Source organism: Tachypleus tridentatus, chromosome 10 (assembly GCF_004210375.1).
Source record: "Tachypleus tridentatus isolate NWPU-2018 chromosome 10, ASM421037v1, whole genome shotgun sequence".
In the NCBI taxonomy this organism is placed as follows: domain Eukaryota; kingdom Metazoa; phylum Arthropoda; class Merostomata; order Xiphosura; family Limulidae; genus Tachypleus; species Tachypleus tridentatus.
In genome coordinates, this window is record NC_134834.1 from 176,319,416 (window position 1) to 176,336,715 (window position 17,300).

The following is a 17,300-nucleotide window of genomic DNA, read 5'->3' on the forward strand; positions in this document are numbered from 1 at the left end:
CGCGACGGAGATGCGAACCCGCGACCCTCAGATTACGAGTCGAACGCCTTAACCCACCTGACCATGCCGGGCCCACCAGCAAAACCAGAAATATATACTGTTACATTTTGACAAGTTTCGTTAACACATAAATTGTTTACAAAATAAAACTTGTTTGTCAGTAAATAACATGAGTAATAATGTATTACAATAGTTACATAAAATGTTTGAACAAAATATAAATTGAAAGTTGTGTCAATATCACAAAATCAATTTATTTTACTATTATAATAATGTGAATGTACTAATTTAAAAGAAAGAAAAAGGTGAACTAAATGTCGGGTATTTAACTTTTTAAGTAGTTCAGCACGACTAGGTGGTTTAAAGTGCTTGGATAATAAACTGAGGGTTACTGGTTCGAATCTCTGCCTTATCAAACGTGCTCTCTCGTTCAACCATTGGGGCATTATAATGTGACTGTGGTGGGTGGTGATTACTGACTAGTTTTTCTCTGTTAAATTACAGACTGCTAGAGTAGATATCCCTAGTGTAACTTCACATGAAACTCAACAAGTTTAAATATATAGTTTATATTAAATTATGTATTGCTTAATATTTAAATTTACCCATATTCTGCCAACGTTATGTGGTGCACAACTACCAAACCTTTTCATACCATCCAGGTTGAATGGTTAATTTCTGCTACAGTCAAAGCAAGTTATCTGAACTGTAAGGTACAGCCATACATTTCCAACCATTTTAGATGTTTCCAGTGTCAGTGGTTTGGTCACTCAAAAATATTATGTCGTGGTTCTTTAACATGTGCTCGTTGTGGTTGCAAAGACTAAGACACGAGTGCAAACTAGAACCACGCTGTGTTAACTGTAATGGTCCACACCCCTCTTACTATATTCCTTGCCCTAAATGGGTAGAGAAGAAAAAGATGCAATGCTTGAAGACTATAAACAACATCTCCTACCCAGAAGCTCAGAACGTATTGTCCTTAACTCCATCTTGAACATATGCTACTGCACTTCATTTCACTGCCTCAGTGGGAGTGCAGACAGACCTCTCCGTGCCTCCAGCAGAGTCGTTTGCAAAACATTTGAAAAGTATTTTGCCCTCCATGATTAAAAGAGTTGACGAATCTATCTCTACTTTCATCTGTATTCCTGCCACTCCCTCTGGTGACTTCCTGATTCCATTTCCTTTAGCTTTGGGTCCAGGTACATTCTCTTCTGCAGTCCTGAGAAGTAAAACGATCATGCGTTCATACTCTCAGTCACTGGAATCTCTGTCCACAGACAGAGACCTGCTTACTCAACCCACGGCAGGATCCATGGAGGTCGATAGACCTCTGTCCAATAAAGAAAAAAATGTAGTCGAAACAGAAGGGCTTCCTGCCATGTTCTCCTCCATGTAAATGAAAATGGCCACCCTGATCCAGTGGAACTGTCGGGGTTTTCGTTCAAATATAGATGACGTTAAGGATTTGATTGATTCTTACAATCTATATGTCTCTCCTTACAGGAAATGTTCCTGAAACCTGCTGATACAGTCACCCTTTGGCAGTTTTCTTTGTACAGAAATGACAGGTTGTGTGATGAATGAGTGCATGGTGTGATGGCAATGCTGATTGATCAGTATGTGCCCATCCTTTTTTGCCACTTGATTCATCCTTGGAAGCTGTAGCCATTCATGCTTCCTTGGGTTGTACCATCACTATTTGTTCTCTCTACCTGGCTCCTGAAGAGACCTATGATCAGTTAAACCTTGATGCCCTCATTGAGCAGTTACCATCTCCCTTTTTAATCCTGAGGGGTCTTAATGGTCATAATTCTGGCATTTTGCTGATATTGACGGGAGGGGCTGTTACATAAAGCATATGCTCTTGAATCACAACCTACATCTCTTCAATACTGGTTCTTATACTTATTTTCATGCACGTAGCCAGTCTTTTACTGCTGTTGATTTTTCTATCTGCAATTCTTCACTTTTCTTGAAGGGTTGACAGTAACCCATGGGGCAGTGATCTTTTCTTATTTTGAGACAGACTTACTATGGTTAATGCTCATCTTATTTGGTTCCTGCAATCAAACAACCTCCTCTCACCTACTTAATTTGGGTTCCGACGACATTGCTCCACCATGGATTGCCTGATTCACCTTGAAACGTGAATCAGGTAAGCCTTTCTCAAGTGACAACATCTTGTTTTTGTATTTTTTACCTTGAGAAAGGTTATGATACAACATGGAGGTATGGCATCTTATGAGATCTCTACATGTACAGGTTGGTTGGCAATTTACCCATTTTTATTAAACATATTTTAATGAATGGGCAGTTCCAAGTCGGTGTTGGATTGACACTTTCTTGTTCTTTCCAACAGGAACTTGGAGTCCTTCAGGGCTGTGTCCTGAGTGTTACACTTTTCATAATAAAGATTAATGCCATCATTTGACAACTCCCCCTACAGTTGCAAACGGTTTTAATGTCGACGACTTCCACATTTCGTGTCAGTCATTGAGCATGAGGTTCATTGAACAGCAGCTACAGACTGCCATTAATCGTTTACTGAAGTGAACCACAGCAAACAGTTTTACCTTTCCTTGCTCCAAAATCGTTTGCATGCCTTTCTGCCATGAATGGGGTATTCACCCAGATCCAGAGCTTAATCTCAGAGAAGTTGTACTTTCTGTGACCCCTGAGACAATGTTCTTGGGGCTTATCTTTGACCATAAGCTGGCCTTTATTCCACACAGTGTACAAGAGTACTGAACATCCTTTGTGCCCTCTCTTCCACCTCTTTGGGAGTGAATTGATGTTCCATGCTAAAAATCTATTGTGCCCTTATTCAATCGAAACTGGACTATTGGCCTCTGGTCTATGGCTCTGCCAGGATTTTGGCTGTGAAGACGTTGGACCCTGTTTGCCATCAGGGGCTTTGGCTCTGCACAGAGGTCTTCTGCACTTCTCCAGTCCAGAGTTTGTACACTGGGTCTCATGAACCTCCTCTATACCTTCTCTGTTTGCAACTGTCTTTTATGTATGCTTCAAAATTTCAATCCTTACTACAGCACCCCACCTGGGGTTGTATTTTTCTTCCTCAGTGGGCCATGCTTTTTCAGAATAGATGATCTTCGTATCCAGGTGCAGTTGGATAAATTGGGTCTGTCCTTGGATAACATTGCTGTATCCACTGGTCAGCTCTTCCCACTGTAGCTTATAACCATCCCCAACTGTGACCTTTCTTTGAGTCATCTGAGAAAAGTGGATACTCCCAATTGACAGAACAAGTAACTCTGTGGGCTCTGCCATGGTTTGTTGTGATTTGGTTGTTGCACACAGAATCCCTTCTTCAGAGTCTGTGTTCATTGTTGAATTGTATGCCACTTCTCTCGCCCTGGATCACATAGAAGTTATACAGTACATGAACTGTATAATTTTTTCTGACTTGCTTAGCTCTCTATTGGCCCTGAAATTGATTGACATTAGTTCTTACTCTGTTCTTGTCGATATTTACAACTGACTGTTTCACTTCTTTCTATCATCTATTTTTATCCAGTTCTTCTGGATACCAGGCCACGTTGGTATTTGCAGGAACAAGCTCGCTGACATTGCAACTCAATCTGTTTGCTCCAGTACTATCACTGCCATGCCTGTCTCATACATGGACTATGGTCCTGTATTCAAGGCTTGGATCTGAGCCAGTTGGCAGTCGACTTGGAATGAGCAATGTGATAACAAGCTTTTCCAGGTCAAACCTTCTATTGCTCTTTGGCCATCTTGCTACAATGAGGATTGGAAGGAGGAAGTTGTTCTGGCAAGGCTGTGCATTGGTTTCAGGTTTTTTAACTTACTGCTTTCTTTTATCTGGTACTGATGCATCAGTGTGTGGTCTATATAACACTCAGGTCATAATAGTCCACAATTTACTGTCATACCATCATTAAGATTGAAAGAGACAGCACCATCTTAAACATATTTTTACCATGGGTTCACCCTTGACGTTGAAAATTGTCATTGACAATTACTCAAAAAATTTACAAAAATGTATACAGTTCTTTGCATCAGAATATTATAATAGGAAAGTTAGAGCAAAGACAACATGTAATTACATGTGACATAAGTATCACTCTCTTGTCTATATATATTAAAATACTCAGTTAAATGATGTACCATTAGATTTCTATCAATCATGTTTAAAATTTCCAAGTTGTAAGAGAAGTAAGTAATATGCAGTTCAAGAGCTGGTATTTGATGTAATGGTGTAGGTCTTGTTAGAACATTAGTAACATGCATTTTTCAGGTTTTGTATCTTTTAATTTACTACATAGTTTGGTATTATTTTGAATAGGTAATTAAATATAATAAGGACTATTAGAATTATTATATTTTTCATGTGTTATGGGTGATATGATTATTAAAATTGCATCATTTTTATGCAAATTGTGGAATGTATAAATACGAAAAAAGTAAACGTTCATATAATACTTTTGGATAAATACCCACATTCATTTTAGTTGGATTTTTGAAGTGTTTATACATTCCATTAATGTTTTCATACACATATAGAAGAATTGTGTAACAGTATAATTTTGTATAGATAGGTCTCCTATTATTTTTAATAAATCCCAAAATGCATTAAATATAAGCTGCAAAATGTCAGCAGTTACTGTGTCAGCTACATATAATAAAGTGTGCTCAAATTTGTCTTTTCCAGTTCACACATCAATTTGTGATTTGTTGATTTCTGTTGGTGGCCTGAAGAGTAATTCATTGTATTAACTTCCCACAAGTGATTTAAAATGTGAAAGGTCTGTGTGGGACTACTTTGAAGTTTTAATTATTTCAAAGTAAAATGCCAGTTACGTTTCATGTTATTTTTATATTTGCAAAGGAGAAACAACTTCTAACAGAAAGTCAAGGGGCATGGAAAATGTTGTAAGATTTGCTAGATATAAGAGAAATTGAAATGAAAAATATTTAGTTCCCTTATAAGAGATAGTGTATATAATACTGTGAGAGATTCTAATTAAGCTGGATAATGAAGTGAATAATTTTTTTCTCTGCACATAACAACTCGTAGTTATAAATTCTCTGGAATCCCACAAAGCTGTAGTTGATCTTATATCATTCAAAAGAAAGGTTTTTATGCACTTTAACCACTCATCTATAAAATCTTTATAATTAATGGCTATCCAAGCAATTCAAATATATCTCAGAATAAACTTTAAGAATATTACAATGGAGGAACTTATATTTCTATTCCCTCAAGTATTTTGGAACAAAAGAAGACAATATGTTACCTACAATAACATCACCAATCTCACCATGTTGAAGGTGTGTTTAAAAGTGCTATGGTCATTTTAAGAAATCATTAGGAAATTGTTACACAGGCTGTAATTTTAAAAGCTACCTGGATGCTTTTCATTATTAGCTATCAAAGGATAACACATGTCACTATGGGCTGGGAACAGTGAAAGCACAGTTTAGAGAAATGTATGAGATTTGAAGAATTATAAATTGATCAAAATTTCAACATCTACATTGTTAGATCCTCACTTTAGATTAAACAATTTCATAATGAAATGTGGTTGAAGACAGAAATAGTGGAAGTGACTCCTCACCATTAGCTCCACCAGACATGGATTAGCACAGTGAACTATCAACAGGCATCTATGATATAAATGATATTGGTAAAACTAGTAAAGAGAAACAAGTTTTTGTAACCACTGAAATTATCTTCTGTTTATCTCTATTACACTTAAAGTGACAATCCAATCTATTATGGTGGTGGAAACTGAAGCTGTATTTCCAGTAGTGTTTCCTTTAGTTTTATCAGACCTAACCAGGAGTGTGTGTGGTGAGTGCATCTTCCCAGTAGTTGACAAGATTTATGAGGCAAAGAGAAACCAGTTGTTTCCACAAAATCCAGAGTGACTACTGTTCTTGCATTATAACCTCAAATTCAATGACATTAAGTATTTATGAAGGATATTTAAGTGATAAATCTGAATTAGAAAATTCACATCATTCTCTGCTTTGCTTTTAGTAAATAATGTGATCTGCTGATGTAAGTACAGCTTACATAAATGCAAAACCAAAACACTGAGGCTACTAAGTGCATTGTATTAAGAAAAAAAATTAAGATGAATATTGAGTTACTTTTAAAACTGAGATAACTTACAGCTAAGTATTTGGTATAAGAAAGGTTAAAATAGACTCAGACTGATAATGGTTGAAATTATTTGTAAGAAAAACCATAATCTTCATTTACTATAATAAAACTAACAAAGTTTAAAGACACAGCAAGAAACATGTTGGTTCACCTAGACTATCCCATCTACTAAACTTAAAGAACAACATCTCTAAACTATCGTTGAATGAATGAATGTCGTCGGTGTTTGGGTAATAAAAGTTCATATCCTGGAGGGTCAGGTTCTCTATGACCTCTTGCTCCTCCCCGTACTTATATTCTTGGCTGATTGATATTTATGACTGTGAACTGAATTTTATTTGGTCCTTTTCAGGACAATGTCCATGTATTTTGGCTCGTATACAGTTTTTATTCTATTAGCAGAATGTCAAGTTTGCTGGTGGCATTAAAAAAATACAAAAAAAACTATAAATATTTATTTTTTATTATTTAGAGTTTTTATATTTTTTTCCTTTCTTATTTATTTTTATATTTGAAATATAAGTTAACTGGAGAGAGATATTTAGGACTAGCTTCATCATGTATGAGGTACCTGTCTAGTTCGCATAGTAATTCATTTTTCATCCAATTCTTATTGAAATACATCATTGTAATATGTAAGAGTCTATCTGGTATGGTTGGTATGTTCGAGTATTTGTGAATGAATTGAGATGATATTGTTCTTGGAACTCTGTATGCAGTTGTGAGGAGTGTGTTTTGGATTGTTTGTAGTTTAGTTTTAATTATTTTATTGCTTACAGTTATCCATGCTGGAGCTGCATAGTCTATTACAGGTCTAATATATGTTTTATAGATTTTTAGTATGTTATCTGTAGATGCTCCACTGTTTTTACCAGTTACACTCCTAGCATAGTTAGTTCTTCGCCAGACTTTATTTTTAATTTCGTTCACATGATTGATCCAAGTTAGTTTTGAATCATAGGTCAGACCTAAAAATTTTGCCAATGGGGCAATCTGGAGTAGAGTGCCATTCATATATAGTTCTGGCTGTTGTTTTTTGTGTTTTGTGGATTTCGTAAAGACTACGAGTTGTGTTTTAGCTGTGTTTATTTTTATTCTGTATTTTTGACAGTATTCACTTATTCTATTAAGTTGCGGTTGTATGTTAGTGGCTGCTATCGTGGGTGTTGTGGCACTTTTCCTGAATGCCACATCATCTGTGAACTGTGAAGAGAATCCGTGATTTGGATCCCTCAGTGGCATATTGTTTACATACATGATGAAGAGTATAGGGCTAACCACCCCTCCCTGAGGGACTCCAGCTTGTGGAGTAAAGTATTCAGAAAAGGTTCCTTCAACATTTACTCTACATTTTCTGTTTTCCAAAAAGTTAGATAACCAGCGAATAATTCCTCGGTAGTTCCATTTCATTCATTCGGAACCTTAGACCATCGTGCCAAACAGTGTCGAATGCTTTCTCGATATCAAGGAAGCAAGCGACTGTACATTCTTTTTTGTTGAAGCTATCTATTATGGTTTCAGTTAATCTGATTAGGTGGTCTGTCGTTTGTCTAAATTTCCTGAATCCATTTTGTTCTTTTAGCAATTTTGATGTTATCTCCAAGAATGTGGAGAGTCTATTACTGATTATTCTTTCAAGAATTTTGCCTACACAGCTGGTCAGGCTGATTGGTCGGTAGCTGTTAGGTTTATTCGCTGGCTTTCCTTCCTTATGGAACATTAATATATTTGCAAGCTTCCAAGAAACTGGGATGTATCCTGAGGATAGTGATAAGTTAAAAAGTGAATTTAGGTGGTCAAACAATTTCGGAGTGCCCTTTTTTAGGAGGATAGCTTGTATTTCGTCTTCACCTGGTGCTTTGTTTTTTGTGTTTTTTATTGCTTCCAGTAATTCTTGAAGGGATATTTCATTTGTTAGTAATGTGCTTGCATAATCTGTAATGGATCTTGTATTTGTATCAGTTATGTTTACTGGAAAAATTGATTCAAATTGATGTTTATTGTTGACTATGTGATTAGTGACTTTAGTGTAGAAATATGTATTCATATCTGGATCAGTGTGAGTTTTAAAAGTATTTTGGAGTTGATCTTTGAAAGCTTCAGCTATTTCTTTATTTGTGTGTGCTGTAGTATTATTATGTTCAAGTGGAGGATATTTCTTTGTGTTTGTGTTTTCATTTGTGAGTCTTTTAAGATGTGACCAGAATTTTTTCGGGTCAGTTTTATCATTTAGTTTATTGCAGTAATTGTCCCACTTATTTTGTTTTTGATGTTTTATTTGTGTTCTGATGTGATTTCTAATGTTGTTTATTTGTGTTTTGGTTTCTCTGTTTCTTGTTATCATGTACTGTTTTCTTAATTGTCTTCGTTTTTTGATTATATTGATCATTTCTGTGGTGGGTTTACATGTGTTGTTTGTTGTTTTGGTATTGTTAACTTGGCTGCTTTCTGAAGGCATTCCGTAATTGTTTGACAGTAATTATCCATTTCGACATGTGTTTTAACTTCTTTTATAACTTTATTAGGTAACAGGTTGTCTAATTCCTGTTTATAATATTGCCAATCTGCTTTTCTGTAATTAAATTTTTCTTTCCTATATGTTATATTTTTATGGGGGGCAAGATCAAAGACACAATATATTGGGAGGTGATCACTGTCAACATCCTTTCCCACTTGAAATTTTATTAATTTCTGGCTTAGGTTATATGTACACATACACAGGTCTAGTATGTCACTGGTGTTAGTGGCATACGCTGTATGTGTAGGGGTGGTATCATTTAATAAAGCTATATTATTATCATCTATGAATTTTATTAGATTTCTACCATTGGAATTTGAGCTACGGCATCCAAAGGTAACATTTTTGCTATTTAAGTCCCCCATAACTATGGAGTTTTGGTTGTGGGAAAAGATGTTGCTAAGTAATGTTATATCTATTTGTTTGTTAGGTGAGCAGTAAATTCCTGCTACGGTTACTTTAGTTTTATTTCTTTGCAGAATGTCTACAGTAATATGTACATTGCTACTGCTAAATTTAATTTCTATTACTGAAAGCTCCTCTTTGTAGAGCAGCATAATGCCTCTGTTTTCATCATTCTTATTTGTTCTGTCTTTTCTTATGGTTGAATAATTTGGTATTTTAAATCTACTGTTATTGTATATTAGAGTTTTGCTTACAATTATAATATGGGGGTTAATTTCTTGTATTAGGTCTTCGATCTCATGTTTCTTGGAAGCTATTGCACCTTGGATGTTGATATACACTACTGTGAACATTGTGCTGTGAGCATGTATCCTAAACTATCATTGAATATTTATCAAACCTCCTCTTAAATTTACCGCTTCCACCATATCTGAAGGCAATCTATTCAAAAAGCCAATTACCGTATTAGAAAATTAGAATTATCTCAGCTGAAGATGATCCCCTACTCTTCCAAAATTTGTATGTGTATCCCTTAGTCTCCCCACTCTCACCATTAATTATGAAAAACACTGATACATCAACATTACTGATTATCTTAAACACCTCAATTAGATCCTAACTCTTTTTATATTTTTTATCAAGAGAAAACAATTTTAGAGATATGAATATGATATTATATAACAACTTTTCAATTTCAAGTGTTATCCTAGTAGTCCTTCTCTGAACGTTTTCTAATAGCTTGTTCCACTTTTAAGGTGAAGAGGCCAAGACTGACATAATACAAATGAGCCCTAACCAGTGAAATACTTACCATTGTAGACATGGATTTAATATTTTTATAGATCCCTAGATCTTAAAATCGTATATTTTCCTACCACTATGAACAGCACACTACTTGTATGGCTTCAGAGACTGGTTAACCAGATCACTTTAAGTTATATTTATTTGACATAAGGAAACAAGATCATTTGCTTTAGAAATTTTAAAAATGAAATGGATTTATGCAAACAAGCATAAAATATTTGACTGATAACCAAGATGTAATATTTTTTTGTAATTACACACACATACACAGAATATGTATTAAGTGTTATTACTGTTGTACATTAAAATGTTTTAATTTGTATGTATCTATATATATATCAATATAAATTCACATACATATATAACATATATGCATATATATGTTATTTAAGACTTTTTACTTCATAATTAGTACTTGTAGGTTAATTAAGGTTATAACCTTCCTGAATTTCTCTGCAGATTAAGTACAAATATCCATCCAAGTTGATTATCTAGCATAACAGCTGAACAGTTTCAATAGTGAATGCACTAAATATTTATAACAACTATGGGTGTAACTTCAGAATAAGTGGTATATAATTTCTTTAAAATATTTGAAATATTTTGAAATAGTCACCAGTAACTTTTTGTCAATTTTTGACATGTTTATTATGATTTATTTTATCACTTACAGTACAGTGTATGTCATATTTATCTATAGTAAAGTATAAAAATAAATACAATAAGATATATCCATCAAGTTGAAGCTGGATATATGAAGTGGAAACTTCTGATCAATGTCTTCCCAGGGGGACCACAGACAGATCCAGAATTAGTATTTATGGGAAGCTAAAGTTTTGGAAAGATGTTGTCAAAGGTATTAGTGAGAGTGTAAACGTTTATAGGGTGGGGTTCAGGGGCAATACCCCCAGAAGCTTTGTGCATTTGTGTCATATGGAACAGATAATGTATCTGAAAATGAACCAAAAGTAATCTTTCAATATTAAACTCTCAACAATGGGGCTCAAAAACATTTTCACATTGTAAGAAATCATACTGACAAACCACCTGTTTCTGGTCTAAAATTGCCATGATATTTTTCTTATTTTCATATTAGGGGCATAGCTCCTTTACCCTACTACCCTGGAATCTTACAGGGGAAGGGGGACAGCAGTAAGTTTATGGACTTACAGTGCTAAAATCCAGGATTTGATTCCTTGCAGTGGTGGCTTTACTCTATAAAAAAACAAGTTGATCAACAGTTAAATACTTCTAAGATTAAAGGATGTATTTTTTATTGTTTTCCAAACTGTTTTGCAAAATTTAAGAAACTTCACAACATCGAACAATTATAGAAAAAGAAAATCAAATAAGTTGGATTGCTTTAAGCTAAAACTAGATGCTATTCAGTGTGATTTTTCTGAGATTCAGATACCTTACATATTTCCACTGTGAAAAGGTAAAAAGCAAAGGATATGAGCAGCACCTCTCTAGTCCAGAAAGGATTAACAGAATTGCTTGAGGTGTTCTGAGTGTCAGATAAAGTAGAGAGTAAGAGTGAAAGTTAACAGTGGTATCACAAATGATGGATTTCAAGATTTTATTTTAATGAAATATTTGTGTTTAAAGCTACACAAATGGTTGGTGTTAAGCACAGTTTGTTTAGAATGGCTTAAGTAACAAACAATTTTTTTAATTCCTCCAAACTTCTAAACAAGTAGTAGGAATGGAAAATCTGGGTACTTGGATAAACTGGCTGTGGCAAGTAAAGCATGCATCTCCATGAAGTTAGATATTAGTATAATTATCAATTTCTTAAATATAAACCAGTAGAGTGTGTATTTAAGTTACTAGTGTATATAATGCACGTATGAATAACTGCATTTGTTGCATCTGTGTTTTGTTTCTAGATCCAGTGATGTACACTGACAACAATTGTGAAAAGTTTCCTTTCAGAGAAGTATAAACAAGCAAGTTTCAGAAACCAAGCAGTGGAAATGTGTTTTAAACATTTTCAACAGTGAATAATCGCCTAAATGGAAAACTCATATCTAACAACAGTAAAGAACTGTCAAGGTGTGTTGAGTGTGGTAAATATTTTGATAAAAAAGGTGTTCTAAAAAAATATGAGAGGATACAGAATGAGCAGAAACTATATAGTTATGTACAATGTGACAAAGAGCATGTGACAAACAGTCTACTAAAGAAATATGAGAGGATACAAACAATGGTGAAAGTGTACAATTGTTCTCTGTGTGTAAAAACATTTAGTAATGATTATCCAAAACAACATCAGCAAATACTCTTTGATTGTAATGAAAACTTTAAAGCAAGTTGTAGTATAAAAGTGCATGAAAAGGCACACACTGTGTAGAAAACATACAGTTGTGTGACAAGAAATATAAAACAAGTAGTAGCCTGAAAGTGCACCAGTGAACACATACAGGAGAAAAACCATACCACTGTCTTGTTTGTGGCAAAGAATTTGGAACAAATGGTGTTCAGATCCATGAAAAGATACACACTTGGTAGAAACTATACAACTGTACAGTGTGCAAAAAAATATTTGGAAGAAATTATCATTTAAACATTTATCAGCTGATACATACTGGAGAGAAACCATATAATCATGTTGTTTACAGGAAGGACTTTGGAACAGGTACTGAACTAAAAACACATCAGAAAACACACACTAGAGAAAAACCAAACAAATATACAGTATGTGGCAAGGAATTTGTTACAAGTAGTGGCTTAAAGGCACATAAAAATGTACATACTGGTAAGAAACCATACAACTGTATAGCGTGTGGTAAAGAATTTGGAAGAAATTCTCATTTAAAAATTAATCAGCAAATGCCTACTGGAGAGTGCAGTAAGGGATTTGGAATAAATAGTGGTCTAAAAATACATGAAAAGGTACATACTAGGGAGAAACCATATAGATGTTTTATGTGTGGAAAAAATATGGAAGACATCTTCAATTGAAAATTCATCAAGAGATTCCTGCTGTAGAGAAACTATACTGTTAAGTTGTGTGTGGCAAAGGGTTTAGAACAAATTGTGACTTAAAGAAACATGAGCAGTTACACTTGAGGGGAACAGTACAGTTTTTGATTTCAGATAAAGGATTTATAGAATGTCTTTCATATGTAAAATGACATTTACTGTGTGGGAAAAACGTTTGTTGTAAAATAATATCAGAAGATATAAACTTTAGACAACCATATCAAATAATAATTAAACATTTCATACACTGAACTCACTTCAGATAAACCCAATTGTTTGTGAAGTGTGTGAAAAACACTTTTGAATCACACAAATAAGAAAAAGTGACAGTTCTTTGGTGAAGAAAGTATTTTAATTTTTCCCTGTCTACTTTTCATCTCTTCAGTTGTTAAATGTTACAAAAACGAGATTTAATTCTACTGTTTTAGCACACATCCAGTATAACTATTTTTCCCTGTAGTATTCTGCTTATCACTAAATATTCAAAAGTCTTTAACAAAAATAATATATATATTCTCTGTTTTCAATAACTAATTTATTTCTGACTTTTATTATTTGTATTGGATGGAATACATCATGGCTGCAAAAGTAATGATATTAGAGGAGATCAGAGTTATTAATAACAAGAAATTCTAGGTGAAAGTAAAGAGGAGTGTACAATAATATGTCAACTAAACTATGTCTGCCATTTCTAGTGCCAGTGAGGCCTTCCACCCAATACCAGGTTTTTCAGGCAGTCTTGGATAAAACAGACATAGTAGTAGTTATTTATATTACCAAACTGGTTGACAACAAGTGTTAAGGTGTTATCTAGACTAATGGTAACCTTGGTTAACTTTTGACTTCTGCTAAATTCTCAAACTTCATGTTTTGAACAGTTGCGCAAATGTGTGAAGAACCTGGACTTAGTTTATCAATAATCTTCAGACACAGATCCAGACTAGATCTCATTCAATCCTCATAGTGTCTTATTTATCTCGCTACTTTAGCTAATAATTTGAAATAATATACTTTCAACATTAAATTCATAGAAATTGTAGAGCTGGTTTCTGTTAAAATATCTTTAACCTATTATTACAAAACTATTATTTACAGGAGTTTTTAAGAGGGGAATCAGTGATTTCCTGAGAAGTAAAAAAAAAAAAAGTTTATAATTTCTACATTCTTTTAAACTGGGTGTGCAAGAACATTCTTGAAGGACCAAGTACTTTTAAGCCACTTTTGAAATATTTTTGTTAGCATTTGTGTTAAAATGCAGTTTAAAATAGGTGCAAATGTGATCAGTTTCCTCTTTAAAATGTTAACTTCCACAATCCTAAAATAAAATTGTCTACATTGGTGGTTATCCTGTCTTTTGCAAATCCTAAACTTGTTCCTATCATTTTACCAGGTAATCTTCTAAAAGTTAAGAAATTAACAAATGTGATTTTTCACATATGATTTGAAAACTTGGCTACGCCATTGATATAGTAGTCCACCTTTTTTACGAACCAAAGAAACTTGAAATTACTGTGTTCGACAAGTAATGCGAAACAATGGATCATGGTACGTTTTTAGTGTTGAATAGTTTGACGTGTGCATTTGCCAAAGTTTGCGTATATGTAACTATTTTATTGGTTTAGAAGCCGGAGGGTCCGACATGGCCAGGTGGGTTAAAGCGTGCGAGTCGTAATTTAAGGGTCACAGGTTCGCATCCCCATCGCACCATACGTGCGGGCGTTGTAATGTTACGGTCAGTCCCGCAATTCGTAGGTAAAAGAGTGGCCGAGGAGTTGGCGGTGGGTGGTGATCACTAGCTGCCTTCTCTCTAGTCTTACACTGCTAAATTAGGGACGGTTAGCGCAGATAGCCCTCGAGTAGCTTTGCGCGAAATTCAAAAAACAGGGTACCTGTACCCCGGATGAAAGTTGTATAAATTTATGATTAATGAAAGGTTATCTTAAGACATGAAAAGTTACTTCTTATATATATATATATATATAACTGTAAAACGTCCATAAAAACCGCAAAATGCAAAACTGAAAATTTGTATGTGTCTCCCCAAGGACACAATGAACCTTCATACTAACATTGCCGAAAATCTATCCACTCCATACGAAGTAGGTACGTGGACATATAACACAATATTATTATATTTGTATATTGCTGCAATTATTGAAACATGACCTGGACAAATTAGTAATATTAGCTTTAATATCATTGTCTGCTTTAAGAAGTTCATTATTTTCTAACGTGCATCAAATGCGTTATTTATAAGACGTGCGACTCGTAATCCGAGGGTCGCGGGTTCGCGCCCGCGTCGCGCCAAACATGCTCGCCCTCCCAGCCGTGGGGGCGTTATAATGTAACGGTCAATCCCACTATTCGTTGGTAAAAGAGTAGCCCAAGAGTTGGCGGTGGGTGGTGATGACTAGCTGCCTTCCCTCTAGTCTTACACTGCTAAATTAGGTACGGCTAGCACAGATAGCCCTCGAGTAGCTTTGTGCGAAATTCCAAAACAAACAAACAAGTGTTATTTATATTTGAAAACACAAATATCAGTATTAGATTTTACCAGATGTAAATGGCAGCAATTGCTCCCTTATTTTAATTTGCTGCCTAACTTTTTACTATTAGTAGCAAAGATTTGCTACCCGTGTAAAGTTTACTAAATCGACGTCTTTTATTCTGTTTGGTCGTTGCCTTATGTATTATTCCTTTTCCTTATGGTTTTCTTGATTTCTAGCTATATACCCATAGAACGATTTGTCTACGTAATAGACATTGGATTAACATTAATGTTTATCTATGATAATACAAAATTCAGTCCTCAAAATTAATATATAGAGTCAATAACAAAAAGAGAGGAAAGATTACCGTATATCAAAACGAACAACACGGCTACAGATGCTGTGTTCAGTTCTAAAGTAATCCTTTACATAAATATAAACTTAAAAAATAAACAAGCAGGGTGTAAGGTAAGTGTTAGTGGTGGGAAGCGTTGGGTGGGCCTATTACCCCCAGATTTCAATTTGACCTTTTTAAGTCAATTCCCCTTAACATTGTGAAAAATTGTATTATCAATTTTAAAACTCTTAGGAGTCAATAAAAGTTCCACTGGCCTCCATGAGGTTAGAAAGATTGAAGCCAGGCCTGGCGTTTACCATAGTAAAACACGCAAAAAATTATATTAGGTTTTCGTACAAACCAATATTTTATATGAAATTATAATTATTGATAAACTTCATACACCAGCTTTATCACTATACTTTAATAGAATATTCATCTTCTGTGTGATATATACCTTCTTATAATAAAAGTAATATAATATTATTCCGAATTTATCATTATTTTGCATTTGTGTAGTTTTCAAAGAGAATGCGGTAAATAAAGTTGTTTATTTCATTCTAACTGCCTTTGTCCATTTGTCATGCTTTAGATGTCAGAACTATTCTCTCAATGGATGAGAGCAGTAATTAATACATTATGAAAGAATGTAGACAGTTGTGCCTTCAAGTAATAGGTCATGTGATATCTTGATTATAAGCTTTCATATTTCAATGGCATTGATCAATAGTGGCAATCACATTTTATTAAGAGAGTGTTATAGTTTGTTTGTTTGTCTATGGTTAAGCAAAAAGCTAAACAATGAGCTATCTTTGATCTAACCACTGTGGGTATCGAAACCCGGTTTCTAGTGTTTAAAATCCATAAATATATCACTGGGTAGCGAGTATTATAGAACTTGGTTTATCATAATAATATGATTGATTAGTTAGTTTTCTATCTTTCAGAAGCTCTCTCTTCTGAAGTTTAACTGTTAATGTTAAACAGTCCTTACTGAACGTCTTTATAGGTTCTCAGTAAGTCAAAACCAACATGAAACCGCTATTGTTTAAAGCTGGTAAAATACAATGAAAAGCTCTAAGAGTTTTATTGGCCCGGCATGACCAAGCGTGTTAAGGCGTGCGACTCGTAATCCAAGGGTCGCGGGTCCGAATACGCATCACACCAAACATGCTCACCCTTTCAGCTGCCGTGGGGGCGTTATAATGTGACGATCAATCCAACTATTCGTTGGTAAAAGAGTTGGCGGTGGGTGGTGATGACTAGCTGCCTTCCCTCTAGTCTTACACTGCTAAATTAGGGACGGCTAGCACAGATAGCCCTCGAGTAGCTTTGTGCGAAATTCAAAAAACAAACAAACAGTCTTGTTTCCAAATATTTTTATTCTCAATTGTTCAAATAATGTGTAAAAGAACTCACCTTTTCTATTTGGTCTCTACGAATAAGTAAAATTATTGTGATGGTAAAGTATCTTAATATTCGTCTTTAGAGCGCAGTAGATTTTGTGACCTTGCGTATTAGAAAAGAAAAATAATTACTATACACATGTCAAGAGATATTTTAACAGCCGATCGGCCTTTGCGTTACGTTTGGTGTCTTGTATTG